The 21,799-nt window shown below is 35.2% G+C and overlaps 1 protein-coding gene across 6 annotated transcripts in view; it reads left to right on the top strand.

Annotated features, from left to right (window-relative positions):
* LOC138709488 (uncharacterized) overlaps window positions 1–21,799 on the top strand; it is a 967,551-nt gene that overhangs the window by 536,423 nt on the left and 409,329 nt on the right. For all 6 annotated transcript variants that reach the window (XM_069840291.1, XM_069840292.1, XM_069840294.1 and 3 more), the window contains one exon: window positions 2,045–2,108. The gene's annotated coding sequence lies outside the window, so the exon portion shown is untranslated. The remainder of the gene's footprint in view (window positions 1–2,044; window positions 2,109–21,799) is intronic.

Genomic DNA, 21,799 nt, shown 5'->3' with positions numbered 1-21,799 from the left:
AAAAGTTGGGGGATTTTATTCATTGGCAATAGTCATTGTTGCTTGAGCCGTATGTCACATTTTTTCCGTATGTCAAATTTTTTCTAAAAAAATGGCGAATTTAGAACAGAAAGCTCGTTGTGTAGAACGGCTATAAACAGACTAATTCAACAACTCAGGTTCAAAGAAATTATAGGTGAATCCACAATACTCGTCATGCATATTCTAGACGTGATATTCGGTTGTAGTATCAGAAACTTATGCAAACAGGTAGCGTAGGAGAGGCAATACCTACAGGAATACTGAGCAAGATTAATTGAGTCTTTACCATCATATCTCCCATCTCCCTCAAATCTAGTTTCATATTATCCTGTCATCTACGTCTCGGCCTCCCCAAAGATTTGTTTCCCTCCTGCCTCCCAACTAACATTCTATATGCATTTCTGGGTTCCTACATACGTGCTACATGCACTGCCCATCTCAAACGTCTGGATGTAATGTTCCTAATTATGTCAGGTAGAGAATAAAATGCACACAGTTCTGCGTTGTATGTAACTTTCTCCATTCTCCTGTAATTTCATCCCTCTTAGCCCCAAATATTCTCCTCAGCACCTTATTCTCAAATACCCTTAGCTTCTGTTCCTCTCTCAAACTAAGAGTCCACGTTTCACAACCATGCAGAACAACCGGTAACATAACTGTTTCATAAATTCTAACTTTCAGCTTTTCTGAGAGTAGACTGGATGACAAAATTTTCTGAACCGAATAATACCAGGCATTTCTCATTTATTCTGCGTTTAATTTCCTTCCGAGTGTCCTTTATATTTGTTACTGTTGCTCAAAGTTATTTGAATTTTTTCCACCTCTTCAAGGGTATGTGAGCGTATTTTATGGATGGTCAAGATGTAACTTTATGCTCGACCATGCCGAAATGTAGTAATTATACACCTGGTAGTAGCCCTTTAATGTACCTCATTAAAGTACACCTATTCATTATAATTCAGTTGTTCAGCCAATGAGAAATCACCAAGTATCGATTATTCTCGGATATGCAATCGAAAGACAATTAGCGAAAAGTCACGGAGGCTGGAAATCCAATACTGACGCAGAAAGTTATGTTCTGTTACTATAATAATTAGCGTTAATTGTAAATAATATTCAAATAAATTCAATTTGTCATCTCGTTTTTCAATTCTAAATCAATTTCCAGGTTATAACAGAGTAATCTTCATCTTATTCTCTGCCAAGGTCAATGACATTCAGCCTCGAAAAAAATCAATACTTTCGCGTCTGCGCACATCTCAGAATTTAGGTCAGTTCGCACATAACCATAAGAAGACCTAATTTTAAATTATTTCAAGTTAGAAATATGGTCGAGCATAATAAGTCGTATGGAACTTGCCTATAATGGTAATTAAGACACTCGTATGAAAATTATGAAACTCGCTTGCGCTCGTTTCATAAACAAACATACTCGCGTCTTAATTACTACCATTATAGGTAAGGTAAAGGTATCCCCGTAACATGCCATGAAGGCACTTGGGGGGCATGGAGGTAGAGCCCCATGCTTTCCATGACCTCGGCACTAGAATGAGGTGGTGTGGTCGGCACCACGCTCTGACCGCCTTTTACCCCCGGGAAAGACCCGGTACTCAATTTTATAGAAGGCTGAGTGAACCTTGGGGCCGTTCTGAAAGTTTGGCAACGAGAAAAAATCCTGTCACCACCTGGGATCGAACCCCGGACCTTCCAGTCCGTAGCCAGCTGCTCTACCAACTGAGCTAGGATCGTTGCATAATGTACTATTCTTTCACAGGAACAGATAAAATGTCCCTTGTTTCGTGGTCATTTCTATGACGATTTAAGCATTGATCTTGAATCAAACTACGTAGCCACAGACCCTTCCTACTTCTGTCTTTCCAGTTTTGGCTCATGGTTGTAAAAGGAATGGGATGGAAAGAGCTGAAGAATCCTGTTCTTGAAATGAAATGACACACGACGATGATGATGATGATGATTATTATTATCATTATTATTATTATTTATTTTTTTATTTTTGTTGCAGACGGGGGCTGAGTGCATAGAAGTAAGACAGCGTTGGAAGAGCGGAGGGATCTGCCAGACCAGAGGTAAAGCGCAGCTCTAACTTTTAACACATTGTTTCTAGTGGAGATTTTACTTGCGTCGAACTGTGTTAGGTTGTTGTGTTAGGAGGCGTGTGGCAGACTGATAGTGCCCTATCAGCAGGCACCAGAGCCTTGCCGCCATTAGTCTTCATTACTCAGCTCCCCAAGACAAAACACTACGAAATTACTTTACACAAGGAACATTGTGCTAATAAAAAGAAGCACAGAGTTCATCTACTTTCCACATCGCGAAACAATTCGGAGGGACAACTAATAAAACTAAGATGATGGCTTTCCAAGAACAGAGCATCTGAGATACACAATGGCCATACACAACAGTATTATACATTAAGCCTCTCTCTTTTTCTTCGTCTTACAGTTTTTAGCTCCAAATTCTGGTTCGTTATTGCTTATCATCCAATCCATTTTCAGTTTCTACGAAAAGTGATGTTTCACTCCTGACTTTATACTTATGTGAAACCCCCAGATCTTTTTACAGGAAACAAATGCCTGTGAAAAATGAAGCTTTTTACTTTAATAATAATCATCATCATCATCATCATCATCCTTCACGAATTAGGCCTCTGTAGACCTGTTTCGGCCCCATCTAGCAGTCTTCTAAAAGGTCTTCCTGGTCGACGATGTCCTCTAGGTTTATATTGCATCATAATTTTTGGGATTCTTGAATTTTCCATTCTTCTTACATGATCTAGCCAATTGAATTTGTATCTGCTGATTTTTTCTTCTACTGACTCTACTTCTAATTGTTCTAAAATTTCTTCATTCCTTTTTCGGTCTAAAAGAGTATATCCTGCTGTTCTCCTGAAAAATTTCATTTCCGTTGCTTTGATTCTGTACATGTCTTTTTTCTTTAATGTCCAAATCTCGCTTCCGTATAGAAGGGTGGGTAATGCTAGTGTATTATATATTTTTATTCTTGTAGATTTTTGTACTAATTTAGCTTTTAATGTATTGTTTATTATTCCTAGAATTTGTGTAAATTTGGTAATTTTCTTGTTCACATCTTTTTCATTTTGATAAGATATTTCACAACCCAGATAATTGAAATTTTGCACTTGTTCGAGGCATTGGTTATTGTGTATTATCTTACTTCTGACTGGGTCTTGTCCTAAAAATGCCATTACTTTTGATTTTTGTACTGAAATTTCCATCCCAAAATCTTTTAATATTTCATTTAATGTATACAATCCTCTTTGTAAATTATCCTCTGAATTGGAAATTATGACTTGATCATCGGCATAGAGTAAGGTATTTAATGTTAGAGCACTGGTTATTTTGATTCCTGATGTGTAGATTTGGTTCCATTTTAAAATAATTTCATTTATATAAATATTAAATAAAGTTGGTGATAGTGGACAACCTTGTCGAACTCCATTATTAACTAATTTTCTTTCGGATATACAGTTATTTATTTTGACACTTATTTTGCTGTCCGTGTAGATTTCTATTATATTTTGGAATAGCAAATTTGGAATATTTTTTTCTTGTAATATGTCGAATAAAAGGTCTCTTCGGACTTTATCAAAAGCTTTCACAAAATCAATAAAAGCTATATGGGTTTCTAAATTAAATTCTCTTCTTTTTTCCAACAATAGTTTGATACTAAATAATGGATCTACACATGATCTTCCTTTTCTAAAGCCATTTTGACACTCCAGAAGGCAATATAATACATAATTAAGATAATACAATGACAATTATTTTTATCTTCACAACACCAATCAAATAATTATGTATTAATAATAATAATAATAATAATAATAATAATAATAATAATAATAATAGTAGTAGTAATAATAATAATAATAATAATAATAACGATAATAGTAATGATAGTCATATCTAAATTAAATTAAATTAATAAACTCGATCGCAATTATAACTTCAATTTGACTGTGCCCGTAAGAAATCGTTTAGCCTTTTCTTGAAAGTGGTTATTGTCTGGCAGCCCCTAATCTTCTGAGGTAGAGAATTCCATTCACGGGGGACTGAGACAGTAAAAGAGGATGAATAGTGGGATGTTCTGTGGGCAGGAATTGCTAGGATTTGGCTCTCCTGTGACCTGCTGTTTAGATTGTGATTGGAGGATAAGTAGTTTAACCGGGAACGAAGATAATTTGGAGTAGAAGTGTGGAGAACTCGAAACAGAAGAGACAGCGAATGAAGTGTTCTACGGTTACTAAGTTGCAGCCAGGATAAAGATTTGAACGAGGGGTTAGGTACAGCTTACAGCAGTAACATTTTTGGAAATATTCAATATTGTTTTCCTCCATTACTGTATCTTGTACAATGATGAAAATTGGTATGTGTAAAACAATTTCCTTCTGTTGTATAAAAATATTTTTACGATTTAAAAAAAATTAATGCTATATATTTTTTTTCGAAATTCATAATGGTGGTAGTTCACAGTGCATTGATGAAGCGTTTCCCTCATAACTCATAAACTTGTTAACTTTTTCATGTTCTCTCTCTTTTATTTTATTGCTGAAACTCATGTTTACAATATCATGCTCTTTCAACTACATTCCTTAATAAATAATATATATTTCTTATTTTGTGTTAGAATAAAATACTGATATTTGACCATTCTAATAAATTCATTTTTATCAGAGGAATAATTTTGGATCATATTGCAGATATGACATAGATAAATATACACAAAAGAAAGAAATTTCATCACAGAATGTTGGATAGTTTTTGAGTTATGTGGGAAACACTTCATCACTACACAGTGAACTGAATTTTGAAAAAAAAAATGTAAATAATTTTTTAATCGTAAAAGGACGGTGTTTTATACATACCAATTTTCATTATTGTACAAGATACAGTAATGGAGGAAAAAAATGTTGGATATTTCCAAAATTTTGCTGCTGTAAGCTGTCCCTGACCCCTTAAATGTAATCTCTCTATCTTTCAAAATGTGGATTATACTGTACAATAATTTTTCTGTTATGAAAACTTATTGAAAAATTACATTTTTGTAGGAAAAAAATTAATTACTCCAGAATGAGTGTACTTAGATCAATGAATTTTGGGATAGAGTTAGACATATCTGAAATGTTTCTTGTGCAATTATCACTTTTATTTTAAAAATTTGTGACAGCTAGTTCACGCATTGTAATCCACATTTTTTCTCTCTTTTATGTAGGAAACATTTCCACTTTCTAAAATTCTCTTGAGTTTGAAATTCGCGGCAAATTGATCAGGTACCGCCACTGTCAATTACATCATAACTTTGGAAGTTGGTAAAACTTGTCAATCAACTTATTCCCTCCACTTTTAGTAAACAGTTATGGAGTTTGCTACAAGTGTTGAAAAGTTAGATTTATTCCTTAGGAAAGAAAAGTGAAAATGGGTCGAAATCCAGTGACTATGGACATGAAGTGACAGAGTATTTTAATCTGCAATATTATTTATGATAATATTATATCAGGTACGGAGCCCCAACATCTACAAGGACATCATTTTATTTTTATTAATACTTTTAATATTAACCTGGCTATACCTTTGGATTAAGGGTTGAGAACCGGATACATCGTTTGCTACCCCATTCCACGACTGGAGTTCGATTATACTGGCGCAAAATACAAACAAATCACTTTACTAGGTATAGGAGGGAAGAAAAATAGTTCATAAATTTACGTAAACTAGGATATATTGCGATTTTGAGTTTGATAATTTTCATTAGGTGTTTGTTTAATCAATGTACAGTACAGTATTAACAATAAGTGTTTTTACTCACGAACTGAGCTATCCATTCGGACATATTCATTATCCAGTGTAAATTATACTGTCTACAGCACATTAGCATACAATCTAGAGAATGAAGTTAAATTGAAAAATAATTATAATATAGATATTTAAACACATTTTTGAAAATGGTGGTCTTTCATTTCGATACAGGCTTCAGTTCTTTTATGCATATTATCGCACTATAGACTATTGTACCTAATTCCAATTATCAGTTTCGTCCTTCGTACTAGTAACTCATGTTGAAATAATTCTGTACCTACTCTATAAAAGAGTGCCTTACGTACTGTGAATTCAATCTTCACTTCTGCCCGACCCGAAAATATAAAATTACTCAGACATGCTATCTACTGTCCGTCCAAGTGGTTATGTCGCAGGGTCGTAGAAAGGGGGGAAATCACATGACAGTTAATTACTTAACGAGGTTCTTTTATTTAAGTTATTTTAAACAGTTGTATAATATTACGTAGACGTCCAATTCCTAACAGAAATTAACGTTTTCAGAAAAAAAGAGCTGAGACAGCCCAGCCACTAGCCTTTACAAAGGAGCGAGCAGATGCGGGTGAGGTAAACCGAGATGCGATGTAGGCAAACGGACGACAGTACCTGTGCGAAAATATAATTCTATATTGAAAGCTCTTTCGTCACTGAAAAACGCGAAAGTATTTCTGAAACGTACTTTACTCACTAACTCAGTAGTGTTTACTTTGACTGCATACGCGGCCTTGGTTTTGTATGGAGTGTGGTTGCAAGTTTACTAGTAGAAGGGGTGGGAGTGAAGTACATTAAAAAACTCAGGTACAATTAAAATTGAAATAAAAATAAAATGATGTCCCTGTATAATCACGTTTCAGTCACAGCTTTGACCTACTCTTCCCATCTAATTTTAACTCTAAAAAGAAATTTTCCTAATTTATGCAGATTGCTAGCGTTTAGGGAACCATTCATTTATATATGCCACTATAGCGTTTATGTTAAAAGAATTTTATCCACCCAACAGTTTCTCAAATCATTCGTTGCCGCTCAATTGAGAGCTATATGCGTCTTCCGGTAGTCCGCGTAACGGACATTTATCTTTCTCTACGTTTCCTCTCTTATCCTTGAGCCTCCAGATATCTAATATCCACCATGCCATTCCTGTTCTCTCTTTCTTTGAATTTAATCTAATATATTCTTCCTGTTCCCAAAACATATTTTAGTGATCCTAGGTCTCTAATATTACGAAAAATATCGTCTCGAAATTTCGTTTGTCCTCTCTTTTAATATTCTTTCAATAGTCTTTGTGTTTATAGTCCCTAGTTTTCTCCATGGCCAATTTAGATCTAATCTGTTTATTTCTAATTCCAGTTCTTTCAAGTAATTCGATTTCCAATGAGCGGCTTCCATATAGAAGATACATTTTTTCATGATCTCTCAATCATTCTTCAGCAAAATATTGCCTAAATAATACTTTCATGTATAGAAACAAGGTTGTATTGTATTGTATTGTATTTATTAACATTCCATGGTATTCATACATGCTTACAGCTAGAATATGGAACAAGTCAAAAAACTTAATACTATTATAAAGTCTTAATTTATAGTCACAGTCTAGATGAAATATATACAGACGAGATTTACAATATAGTCTACTAGTACAACACAAAGTTTTAGTATCAATTTCATGAAGAGTTATTGAATGTCATGAATAGAATAGAAGGCGTGAGAAATTAAGTACTTCTTTAATTTGGCCCTAAATAATTTTATGTTTTGAGTTTCATTTTTTATATCGATAGGGAGGCTATTAAAAATTTTTACTGTCATATAACGTACTCCTTTTTGATAGCACGATAGACTTGCCGATGGAGTATGAAAGTCATTTTTTGACGTGTATTTATGCTATGAACTGTTGAATTAGTTACAAAGTAACTACGCTGAGCCAGCCTATCATTGATACCGATCTAAAAAAAAAACACCTGTTGCTACTCGCTTATCATTGACAGACTGACTTCTCGGAACAACTCTGCAGCATTGCGCTTTGAAATATAGTCCCGGAATAAAAATGAATCCATAGTTGCATAAATAACATTAGTCCATAAAAGTAAATTTTACAGAAGAGACATAAAACAGATTTTTACCTGAACTGTGAATGCATGGGAGTCTTCATTTGGTGAAATATTAATCCTCCATATTGGACTACTTTAAACATAAAATTCAGGGTGATACTTTTTATTGTTATTTTTCTGTAATTTTTTTTAAATTTTGTGGACTCATGTTTTCTTGTTGCAAGATAGAATTTTAAAGCAAAAATTGATACAAATCAATAGGATTTAACCCGGACAGGTTAATTTTCACTAATTTCGTCCGGATGAGATGAACCTGTCTGGTGAGACATAAAAATATGTTGCAGCCGCCAAATTACTCTTCAAGGAACGACCACTCCTATAAATAGAGGGAAAGAAGACAGAGGACGGACACTGGAAAGTTTTCTTTTCTCAATCGTACTATCAGGGACTGGAATGCTTTACCTGCAGACTTACTAAAGGCTTTACCAACAACCAAATATGTATTTAAATATAGGCTAAAGGACTTTACTAATAGACGGTAGTATATTATACACACTATTTAAAGGGTGTAATTGATATTTTGTTATTTGAAGTGTTGTATCAGTGAAGAAGTGTGTTGTGTCAGTGATGTGTGTTTGTGTCAATGAAGTTTCATAGTTTATAGTGGTAGAGCAAAGTAATTGAACACTGAAATGTTTTTGATGTGTTAGTGAAATCAGGATAGTGTCAGTGAAATGTGCAGTGAGTAAGTTACCAGCGGGTACTTGTGCGTGTATGGACATATCATACTTGTGGGTTTTAGTTAAAACTTAGGGTTAAGATATAAATTTCATTTAGCCTACATTAAATGGTATTTTAAGTGATTGTGCTTCATTTAATTTAGGATGTTCCTTGTTAATATTATTATACTATTATTATTATTATTATTATTATTATTATTATTATTATTATTATTATTATTATTATTTATTATTATTATTATTATTATTATTATTATTATTATTATTATTATTGTTATTATTACTCAGAATAAAACGTCACAACATCATATGTTCTATGATCGCAGATGCACTTCGATCCAAAAACCTAGACGTTCACGAGGAAGTTCATTGTATTGCTGATGGTAAGAGCAATCGTAGGATCGATATCATAACTATAAACAGGAATAAACAGACAGCCGAAATAATTGATCCTACGATCAGATTTGAAATCTCAGCCACTCAACCATCTGAAGTGAACGAAGAGAAAAAGAAAATCTACGAGCCCACGATTCAGTACCTATTGGCGAAAAAATCACAGTTACCGGTCTCTTCTTCGGAGCGAGAGGCACCATCCTGAAAGCCTTTGTAAAGTGGAGGGAAAAATGCAAGCTGACGAGAGATCTTCAAGATGCCATCGTCACCACCATTATAAAATTTTCTGTAGCATCTTTATGGCGTACATTCAATTTAAATTATACTTGGTTCTATTTTTTTTCTTATGTCTTAATCACTTTTGTCTGAAACCTGTTTATATAATTTTTCATTTTAAATTTTATTGTCAGCTATTCTGTGTCGCAGGGCAAACCCAAAATATTGGGTCAGACCAATAAATTAAAAAAAAAAAATGGTTTTGAGGGAGATGGGATATGATGGTAGAGACTGGATTAATTTTGCTCAGGATAGGGACCATGGCGGGCTTATGTGAGGGTGGCAATGAACCTTCGGGTTCCTTAAAAGCCAGTAAGTAAGTAAGTATTAATTATTATTATTAATTTATTTTTAATTGTAATTATTGAGTGTAATTAGTTACCACTGCCACCGGGTATTTATCCATTTGCAGTGTGAATAAATACATACATACACGTCCGGACTGGACTCTGTCCGAACGCCCTTTTATCCGGATTTCAAAGAAATTGTACTTATATAATGCGAGATTAATTCATGATAATGTTATACTTATAACACGAAACTGCTTTTTTTTTTTTTTTTTTTTTAAGAAGATGAGCATGACACAAAACTATAAAACATTAAAAACACAATATAAGGCACAAACACGCAAATAAAATGAGAGGGAAATGTATTGTGAATTTATTTAACTCACAACAGGGTTTTTATTCTTCCAACAATAATTCCTTTCTACAATTCGCCTTAAACGCTCTCGTCAAGAATTGGATTTTCACTCAACACAATATCCGTTATAAAACTCCACCGACGACAATGACAATTTACTTGGACTAGTACGAACAACAATGAACTGTTAATCTTAACTAATATTTACAAAGCACTATTTACAAATCAGAACTATCAGTTCTGATGTTCACAGTTCTTCTATCTCAGTCACTCGAGTTCACAGTATCTCGAACCACAGACCTTCAGAGACAGTTCACTGTACTCGAACTCGGGTCCCTCCAACTTCAGTCCACTGCACTCGAACTCAGGTCCCTCCAACTGCGGTCCACTGCACTCGAACTCAGGCCTTCGGATGCTGACGCAGATGAGGACGCACACTCGAGTCGAACTCCGGTTGGCTTAGTCACTGACTGGCTGATTAATCAACTGAAAAACTGCTCGAGTTCGCTGGCGCTTCTTCTTTTATAGCAAAATCATAGTTGCGAGAAATTTCTACAGGTGTGTAGAGAATTATCTAGATATCTCCACTTCGACGGACTTCTCGAAGGGTCGGGAAGGTCCGTTTCCCATTCACTGCGTTAAGTAGCAGCTGCGCGCGCAGCCTCCCCTCGCGTGTAGGCCCCTTTCCCCACTACTCCGCCGCGCGCCGACCCCCCGTGCTCCTCGCGATCTGCTTTCTTGCGGGACGCTGGTCGTGAGTTCGATTCTCACGTCGCTGTCACAGTATTTACAGAGAATCTAAACAGATTCACTGAATTCATATTTAAAAACGCTATTACTGCAGTCATACCTGAGGGCATATTTACTGTACTTCTGTGTACGTTTCTGTGAATATGTTTTTCTACATCGTCATAGCTACAGCGATTGAAATCTGTCCCGTTGAGAGCGATTATGTACACTACATTCACGCCGTAAGTCGGAGGTGCGTGGTTCCCCTCTCTGTACCGCCGTGTGTGGTGATTAAATTCAGCCTCTCGATGTTTGCCTCTATCGGGTTCTCGGGAGAGCGAATTCTCCCTTCGATGAGATTCTGAACGGAAAGGAATTGGAACGTAAAATGCATGGATTTTCTTTTGGTGTTCGGTTCGTTGCAGAGAGAAGAATCCGCTACGGTATCGGGTTTCACAGGTTGGAAAAGAAGAAATAAAAGATGAAGTCTCTGAAAAGCGTGATAATCTCACAATACTCCTGGAAGTTTTAGCTGCATGGAAAGAGAACCAGGAACAGATGCCTCATATTTCAGGCAGCAGCAGGTGTTCCAGAGCTGTGCTTGTATCCTGCTCCAGAAAGCGAGGATTTGTAATCCCCCGCCAGGATTACAGGACGCACATGTGGAATACCTGCCTGATTGGCTCGTGGGGTATTTAGCAACTCGAGTGTAGGCGCTCCACTCCATTCTTGTCCCTGATACTTAGAACGTGAGTGTATAGACGTACGTATGTGTACACACACACCCAAAACCAAGAATAAAAACTAATATAAATATATATTAAATTACTGAATATGAATTATACGAGTACATGCACAATTACAATGATTAGTATTTGGTAATCAATATTTATTTATTTAATCTAGTAGAAATAAGGCCATGAGGCCTTCTTTTCCCTTCTACCAGGGGATTACACCCATAATATTAAGAATACAATTAAAATAATTACAATTAATACGGACTGGAAGGTCCAGGGTTCGATCCCAGGTGGTGACAGGATTTTTTCTCGTTGCCAAACTTTCAGAACGGCCCCGAGGTTCACTCAGCCTCCTGTAAAATTCAGTACCGGGTCTTTCCCGGGGGTAAAAGGCGGTCAGAGCGTGGTGCCGACCACACCACCTCATTCTAGTACCGAGGTCACGGAAAGCATGGGGCTCTACCTCCATGCCCCCCAAGTGCCTTCATGGCATGTTACGGGGATACCTTTACCTTTTACCTTTTTTACAATTAATATTAAATTTAGATAGAGAGAGAGAGAGAAACTCATCCGGCCTTAATTAAGGATGACCACGAGGATCCGGAAATGAATAGCAAACAAATACAATTAAATATGAATATTGTTATAAAAATAAATTGTAATAATTAAGCACCATTGATTATCAATTGTAAAATAAAATCTTAGAATATGACCAAATTATACTGATAAAAAAAAGATTTTATTTAAAATTAGCATATCCTTAATTAAGGCCTTCTGAGTGGTATAAATGAAATTGTATAATCTGCAGGGAATCTTCGAGAATTTGCGAGATGATTTTTTGAATTTCAAAAGATGATATTGATAATTGTTTAAAAAAAATTATATGTAAATTTTGGTAAAGAACTCCGAGCACCAAAAAATAAACCTGTCACTGACCAATTGGAGAGAGGGATGTTATACTTGGCACTAAGGTAGGGAATACAAGGTTCATAAATGACCCTCTTTTCCTGATCAACCTGATGAGCTTGGTTTAGATCTCTCTCCATGCGTATAGTTGGATCTATGATAATAGCCTTTTGTTGTTGCCTGTTTATTGATATTATATCCGCTCTTCTGTGAGAGTCGTCTTCAGAAATGCAGTGGACCTCTTCATGAACTTCCCAACCCTTGTTCCGAAGAAGACAGGCGATAACTCCACGGACTCTATGATGCCTGTTGTTACGCAACAACTCTCCTTTCCGACAAAAGCCCAATATAACAATCGAATAATTAACTTTTTAGGTCACTGAAGATATCTGCTTTTATCGCTAGACAATGAAACGGATATTGTTCTGTATTGAATTCACTCTCACATCACCCCAACAAAATAAATTATACACGCCATTGTGTTGTATTTAGTAGGCACTGTAAAGCAAGCAATCGTATATTTCGTATTACCGATGTACTTATTCACCCCTGCCACCTCTCTTGCAGCGAAAGGGGGGAGAGTGCAGGCGCCCCCGAGCGAAGCACTCATCGCATGTCAGAATCAGCCCCAATCACCGACGACGTATGTAGGCCTACGTAAAGGTATAACGCACAGCTCAAGCATGTAACTTCAAAGTTTTTCCTAAGGAATGAGTGTTGTCCATTTCCACTAATTATTAGCTATCATAAATTATATTATCCACTAGCCGTACCCGTCCGCTCCGCTGCACCCGTTACAAATAAATATAAAGTAATTACATAATTAAAATAGGACGTTTGATCCAGGGAACATTCGTGTTTGATAAAAGGATAAATAGTTTAATATGTTACTTAATTTAAATTGCATCCAAATAATTAAAATGCGATCATTTTGGTCCAGAGACCACTCATTGGTGCAATGACAATTCCTTTAACATGTTTCTAATTTTTATTGCATGCAACCATAGTTTAATGAAGATTGACATCATTTAGATTAATGTGTATACTTTATATTACTTGTTATAGGTTTCCATTGAATTATGGTAATAACTTAATTTTAACCCTTGTTTTCTATGTATTCAGTAAAAGGTGTTTGGCCCACTATGCTTCTGAACCTTACAAATAACTTAAATTATATTATATAATATTACATTACATATATTATATTATATTATATTATATTATATTATATTATATTATATTATATTATATTATATTATATTATATTATATTATATTATATTATATGAGGGGCTTAGAACACAAAGCAGGTAAGTGACATTATTAAAACATGAGGTAAGTGCGTGTTGTGATAGCCCAAAAGGATGTTTCTTTGGGATAAAGTCACGTAAGAAATCACACTGTGCAGTGCTGCTATATGGGCATCATTTCACCAAACTAGTGTATAATATTCCATTGCATGTAGAACTTTAACTGTAATTTCCTCAAAACTAGGTTTCCGTCACTTACCTGCTTTTTGTTCTAAGCCCCTCATATTATATCACAAGTTACTGTAATAACATTATAGCAGTATGTCCATCTAGAGAAACTACACTTTCCAATGGTGAAATAATAATTAATTATACAAATCGGTTAATTTAGCTTCCGATATTACTTCATACAAACACAGAAACATTCTCTGTAGGCTATCTTTCATAGCTTTCGATTGTTGCTGTCCAAGGCCCCTTATAGACGAAGTCATTTGTTTTTTAATTCATTACACGGCCTTAGATGGCAGTTATTTTAATTTTAAAACTCATTTATCTCATTAAATATCAGTCCTATCAAAATTTTTCAAGGAATAAAACGTATCGCAAATTATTTTTAAAGAAACTTTTGTTATGTAACATTTTTCAAAAATCAATAATAAGCGAGATATTTCGATTTATGTAATTCAGGCCCCCTTATAACCCCCCCTCTTAAATAATGTATTTTGAATGCCATATAGCCTAAAATCTAAGTTACAACGAACTTAATTTATATTCCAATTTTCATCGAAATCCGTTCATCCATTATCGCGTGAAAAGGTAACAAACATCCAGACAGACAGATAGACAGACAGACAGACTGACATACAAACAACAATTTCAAAAAAGAGATTTTCGGTTTCAGGGTGTTTATTATATATGTCAGGACCAATTATTTTTGGAAAATCGAAAATTACCAGAAAAATTTCGGCTACAGATGTATTATTAGTATAGATGGAATAATTGTAGGCCTAGTTACTACATTAATAGTCACAATAACTTTGATAAGCTTTTTAACTTTACACAGACTAATTAAATAAAGGTACGCTAATTTGTTTATATTCCATGTGAAGGCTTGGTGTTGTGCTGGTCCCTCATCACGTGAGTAATCAATTTTACTGTCTCAACAGAGAAAGTATTGTGATGAGAAATCAATCAATTTCGAGATTTCGCTGAAGTCACGCTTTTTTCATCCATTATGACGGAAAAGTGCATGTATTCAATGAAGAAATGAAGGACAAGTAATCATTAATACAAGATATAAATTGCATTAGGTTTATCTGACTGTCACAATCTTTATAAATTCAGTAAGAACCTATCCTTAAAAATCCTAATATGTAAATAACATGCAACTGAGGGCATGAACGTTTCACAAAATTACAGAGATTCAATGAATCCCTATCACATTTTAACATACGACTGTATTTTTTATTTCAACAGGTATTTTCATTTGAAATGTGTTTGCTATTTTGCTCTCTCATGACGTGAGTCATGAGCAGGGAGCGAAACTTGTTGTCCGATGGGAGAGAGACAAGTGGTTTTAGGTTAACTGTGTTCTAGAGTCCCTCTACTGTGCACAATAGAAGACGGCGTGGGTCGTGTCCGTTGAACTACAGTGCCTTAGTTGTTCGCTATTCGCTTGCATTGTGTTGCAGTCGACGAGTAACTTTTTAATTGGTTATTTTACGACGCTTTATCAACTGCGACGAGTAACTTATACAGTATTATAAACTAGAGATTACAGAATTCTGTATTAATTTCGAAAAAATCGCGATAAAAATATTATATTTCGTGTTTTATCCCTGATTGGCTGAAAGATATTCGCAATAGTTTCGTATAAATTGGAAAGAGATTTTTACGTGACTATTACACTCTTACTACGTCATACTAGTTTCGACCAATAAAACGGTACGAAAGGGCGTATTTCAACCAATCATGGCTGCTTATCGCACAATTTTATCGCGTCCCTAGCATTTGTTTAATTTTATCGCGTCCCTAGCATTTGTTTAATTTTATCGCGTCCCTAGCATTTGTTTCTTTGTTTGCCAACATTTGAAACTGCGCTGGTCTGGACGTCAAAAAAAAAAATATATATATATATATATATATATATATATATATATAAGTCGATGCACAGCAGTTTCAAATATGACTCGCATTGGCATTCAAGAACAAGAATTAATAAAAATCACTGATCATACCTATGCATCTTCTGAAATCCGATTTACAAATAAATGAAGAGCACCATTCGGAAATCCTGAATACGTTGAATACACCATGTAGGCCTAAATCAACGAGTTCCACTTCTATTACGCACACGTCCAATATAACATCAATTGAACCACCAACCACATTCAAATTTGAAAATTTTACATTCAATAATTATTGCTTTTAAAATTATTCATGTTTATTTTTATGTCATCGTCGTTAATGAAAACTTTTCTAACACTTGTGTATATTAGTTAGGTTATGTTATAGCTTCTGCTGTATGATATGGATAGTCACGTATCAGAGATTGTTTAATATTAAGATTTATTGAAAATCATCTGTCAAGTGACGTTGATTACTGGGATTCGGATAATTGAAGTGGAATGTTGCATTTTAATAAAAATGAAACTGAATCAACAAAGCCTTCTTGACTAGCAACATATCCATCGTCTATAATAGATCGATAGCTTCTCGACGAGAAGGCATTGCTCACTACTGCCATCTAGCATGCCTCTAGCGTAATATTTGTAATGTTAAGATGGTACAATAATACATTTGAAGACAGTTGTATTTTCGTAAGTCAATTAATATTTTATTGTATTGGAGTACTTCGTTACTTCTAATCTTTATATACTTTCTTCTAATCGTGCAATAGTCAATTAAATCCCACTCGAGTTTTTGATTTTCTCTAGATAAATCAAAACGTCTAGTGACATTACTGTTGAAAAAATAACCCGATATTATGCATTAGGCGTCAAAATAATGGTAAAAAAGGTTGCATACATTAATTTATTCAATAGATGCAAAAGGAACCCAGACACATTTCAACACAGCAGGTGTAAATATGGGAAATGCATGTTATTATTCGGTTGAGAAGCTCTTATCATCCAGTCTACTGTCAAAAAATCTGAAAGTTAGAATTTATAAAACAGTTATATTACCGGTTCTTCTGTAGGGTTGTGAAACTTGGACTCTCACTCTGAGAGAGGAACATAGGTTAAGGGTGTTTGAGAATAAAGTGCTTAGCAAAATATTTGGGGCTAAGCGGGATGAAGTTACAGGAAAATGGAGAAAGTTACACAACACAGAACTGCACGCATTGTATTCTTCACCTGACATAATTAGGAACATTAAATCCAGACGTTTGAGATGGGCAGGGCATGTAGCACGTATGGGCCAATCCAGAAATGCATATAGAGTGTTAGTTGGGAGACCGGAGGGAAAAAGACCTTTAGGGAGACCCAGACGTAGATGGGAGGATAATATTAAAATGGATTTGAGGGAGGTGGGGTATGATGATAGGGACTGGATTATTCTTGCACAGGATAGGGACCGCTGGCGGGCTTATGTGAGGGCGGCAATGAACCTCCGGGTTCCTTAAAAGCCATTCGTAAGTAAGTAAGGTGTAAATTCTGGTAATTGAACATGAGAGCTCATAATGCTTCCATCACGACAACTTTAACATTGGAAGTGTTGAATGATTGCTTCAAAACTATTTCTTTCAAAATAAGAAATGCTACACTGCAACCATTGCTTGCTATATGTTTGAAGTAGCTGATTGTTTTAACTCTTTCTGTGAGTGCATTAACATTATTAACGTTTGCCTGTACAATATTTGCTGAGTTGAATAAGTTATAAATGTACAAACAATGAATATGAATCATGTAACTCGCATTTTTCAATTTTTTGAATCAGCAATTTACTGACATGCTTAAATAAATTTTTGTGCGAGATCGTGCGTATTTGCTTGTTTTCCGCACAGAACCAATACGCGGTAAGTGTGAAATACCACATTCAGTATTCCCAACGTAACACACATAACAATTTCCCTCTTCTTACCGCTTAAGCGCGACATTCATTTTACTGCTTTAGGCTTTTAACATATTATTTTTAGAGACATTTAACATAGTGATAATTATAAATTGGAAACTTACCACTGCAATTTAACCTAAATTGCAATGTTAATTATTGTTTTTAAATATTTGCAAAAATTAAGTAAAGTCTACTACTCCACGAAACTTATTGCATTCCTGATACAAGTAACATTAAGGAAGCCGTGAAAAAATCAACAAAATTCCAGATGCGGATGTTATTACTGGAATATGTTATATAAATATTAAAATGAAAAATAATTCATTACATAACCTTACAATTTGTTTTAAGTTCGCATTTATAGACTGGGGGAAAAAAAAAGACAGACGTATATCACGGCCTGCTGGAGTATAGTAAACACAGAAAATATTTTATAGCAACAATGTTGAAGAAAGATATTTTGGTGTTCCGAAGTTGGCGTCATTAAACAGAAACCAACATGGAGATTTCATTGCAACTAATTAGAAATTCGTCTTTCAGGTATGTAATAAACGATCTTCGCACAAAATAATGTACGATACACGAGCGGTATGTTTGTTTTCATGTTCTCGGAAATTAAAAAAGCTCAACTACGTTTCGCTTTTTCAATCTTTTCCTCAACCATGAAAACGTCAACATACCGCTCTTGTAACGTATATTACTATTATGTTTCAGCCTGCAAGTCCAAACTCAAATGGTTAATTAATTTGCCTACCGACTCCCGTACATTATTAGAAATTACTATATTCATTCTATGCTTCATGTCATTAAGCGGAAATCTGTGGTCTCTGCCTATCCCTCTCCACCGTTGAACATGACCACTCACGCGCAAGTAAACAAATTCGTACCCATAGTCAAGGAACAGCAAACCTGTTTCATCGGGCAACAAGTTTCGTTCCCTGATCATTAATTACAATATTCATATCCTGGATCGCATAACAACATGCAATTATTATTGACCGAATAGTAAAACTGTTCTTGACGTTCGATTATAATCGATAACAAACACTCCGATTGTTTAATGTTGACAGCCGCAACTATCGATTTTTTCACAATCACGTTTGCTTCGTGCAACCCCGTAACGAGCCTGAACTAATCTGCAGTGAGTGTTCAACTCAATTTCGAGGGATATCGACTTATAACTGAACCGTCGCCCCGGGTTTCCTTGGCTCTCCTTAAACCTTCAGGAAGCGGCGAGATTACGTCTTTTAACTAGATATTTTAGCCTCGGGCTGCAACTCGTGTAGGGACGTCAGATGTGCTCTGTAATCATTTTACTGTCCCACCATATTCGACGGGAAATTGCAGGCGTCGTTACTTCGAATAAATTCGCATATTTGCTTCCAGATCCTTCCCTTGGTTCCTCATATCTACTACCGGCATCCAATAACCCGGGTATGAAACATTTTTCTTTTTACTTCTTTTCTTCCTGTTGAAGTATTTTTCTTGTTTCATTTGGCTATTTCATGAATTTTGCTATGCATAACATTTAGGATATTATAATATCAATTTTTGTTTTCCACCTGTGCTTATCTTAATATTTTGGATTTATATTAACGTTTTCGACACTCGGTGTGTGTCATCTTCAGATATTGGGTTCTATGTCATTGTGTGTTGTGAAGACCTAGTCTCTTATTATGTTGTGGGTTGTTCACTTGTGTATGACCTTTCATGATTTCTTAATTTAGCTAAAATTACTATAAGCAGTGTGTGGTTGCTTGTTATGATTCTGTTAAATTCTATCTTTTGAAAACCCATATAGGACAATAGAACAATATGTTAAAAACATTATGACATATAAATATAAACAAGTAAAATATATACACTATAAAAACACTGTATACACTGTATACATTATATCACTTTTATCACATTTATGGTTGGCTGTGTTAGCCTGTTATATCGTAAAAACTGTCAGTGCGTCATTAAGACAGTTTTTACCAAGAATAGTAAAAACAACCCAATTTTAACGATATAACAGGCTAACACAGCCAACCATAAATGTGATAAAAGTGATACAGTGTATACAGTGTTTTTATAGTGTATATATTTTACTTGTTTATATTTATATGTCATAATGTTTTTAACATATTGTTCTATTGTCCTATATGGGTTTTCAAAAGATAGAATTTAACAGAATCATAACAAGCAACCATACACTGCTTATAGTAATTTTAGCTAAATTAAGAAATCATGAAAGGTCATACACAAGTGAACAACCCACAACATAATAAGAGGCTAGGTCTTCACAACACACAATGACATAGAACCCAATATCTGAAGATGACACACACCGAGTGTCGAAAACGTTAATATAAATCCAAAATATTAAGATAAGCACAGGTGGAAAACAAAAATTGATATTATAATACAGTGAGCTTATCGGCATTCTCCAAAATGAAACTAATTTAGGATATTGCTGTCGTCCGCAATTGTTCTATCTACCACTCACTCACTCCTCACTCTGGAAAATGGCATTAGTGAAATCTTTACCTAAATCTAACACACCTTCTACAGTAAACCAATACAGACCGATATCAATTCTTCCCACTCTTTCAAAAGCATTAGAACGTATTGTACACGGACAACTTACGAACTATCTCGACGAACACAAACTCCTTGATGACTATCAATCGGGTTTTAGGCATGGACACAGCACTACTACAGCCCTCTTAAAGTGACTGAGGACATCCGTGAAGCTATGGATAGGGGTGAAATAACGGCGCTAACTCTTCTCGATTTCAGCAATGCCTTTGGTTCTGTTGATATCGACTTGCTTCTTGCAAAGATGAAGGCTTTGCACCTGTCAGACAATACCTTGAGCTGGATGGACTCCTACCTACGGGACCGCCAACAGTGTGTTTCACTTGATAATCAATTCTCCCAATGTCGATGCACAAAGGCGGGAGTGCCGCAGGGCTCCGTATTAGGACCACTACTTTTCTCTATCTACATTAATGACGTATCAAAGAACTTACAGTATTGCCGATATAACGTCTATGCCGACGACCTACAACTTTACATACATTCCAGACCCAATACGATCAATGAATCGATTGACAAGTTAAATTGTGACCTAGCCACTGTCTCCACTTGGGCGGCCAATTTCGGACTCTCACTTAATCCAAGTAAGACTCAAGCCATAATTATTGGACATAAGCGTTTATTTAACTCCCTTAATAACAGTAATCTTTCAGTTGTTACCCTTAACAACACGCTAATCCCTTATTCATCTGTCGTAAAAAATCTTGGCTTCTTTTTTGATAATAAACTAGGTTGGAATTTTCAAGTTAAAGAAACGATAAAAAAAATATGTTCCTCCTTTCATTGTTTGAGTCGCTTGAGAAACTTCTTGCCCAGCAACTAAAACTTACCCTAGTGCAAACCCTAGTAATGCCGCATTTCGATTATTGTGACGTTTTGTTAAGTAACCTAAATTCTGAACTGTCAGTCAAGTTACAGCGAGCTCAGAATATGTGCGTCAGATACGGTGTGCAACATCCGACGATATGATCACATATCACCGTCCTTCGCAAGTCTCTCGTGGCTCCGACTTAAAGAACGCAGAACTTTACACTCTTTGTCTTTACTCTTTCGAATTCTGCACACCGCAACACCAAATTACCTTTCGTCTCGTTTCTCTTATCTATACTCTAACTACGACGTAAATATCAGATCACTTATCTGTGGCATGCTAAGTATACCTCTTCATAGAACATCTTGTTATTCATCATCTTTTACAGTATCCACCTCGCGTCAATGGAATTCCTTGTCACAAAGTATTAGGGGCTGCAAGACAACAAACACCTTTAAGAACAGCTTAAAAGATAACCTTATTACCATTTCACTCCAATCATACTGATTTAAACTATCACTGACTACATTGTTAGTTTTTTCTTTAGACATCATCCTGATTGTGCTGTATTTTAATTGTCTCATAATAATCTCTTTCTATTATCTAATATTATTTGAAATATATTAACATTCTATGTATTTTAGTTTAATTCTGCTACACAGTTTATTTCAGTGTTTAATTAATAGTTCATAGTATTTTGTTGTTTAATTTGTAAATAACTCTTGTATACATGTAACTCTTATCTAAATCAAATTG

Source organism: Periplaneta americana, chromosome 11, assembly GCF_040183065.1.
Source record: "Periplaneta americana isolate PAMFEO1 chromosome 11, P.americana_PAMFEO1_priV1, whole genome shotgun sequence".
Classification (NCBI taxonomy): Eukaryota; Metazoa; Arthropoda; class Insecta; order Blattodea; family Blattidae; genus Periplaneta; species Periplaneta americana.
Note: the sequence above shows the minus strand (reverse complement) of the source record. Positions and strands in the feature narration are given on the sequence as shown.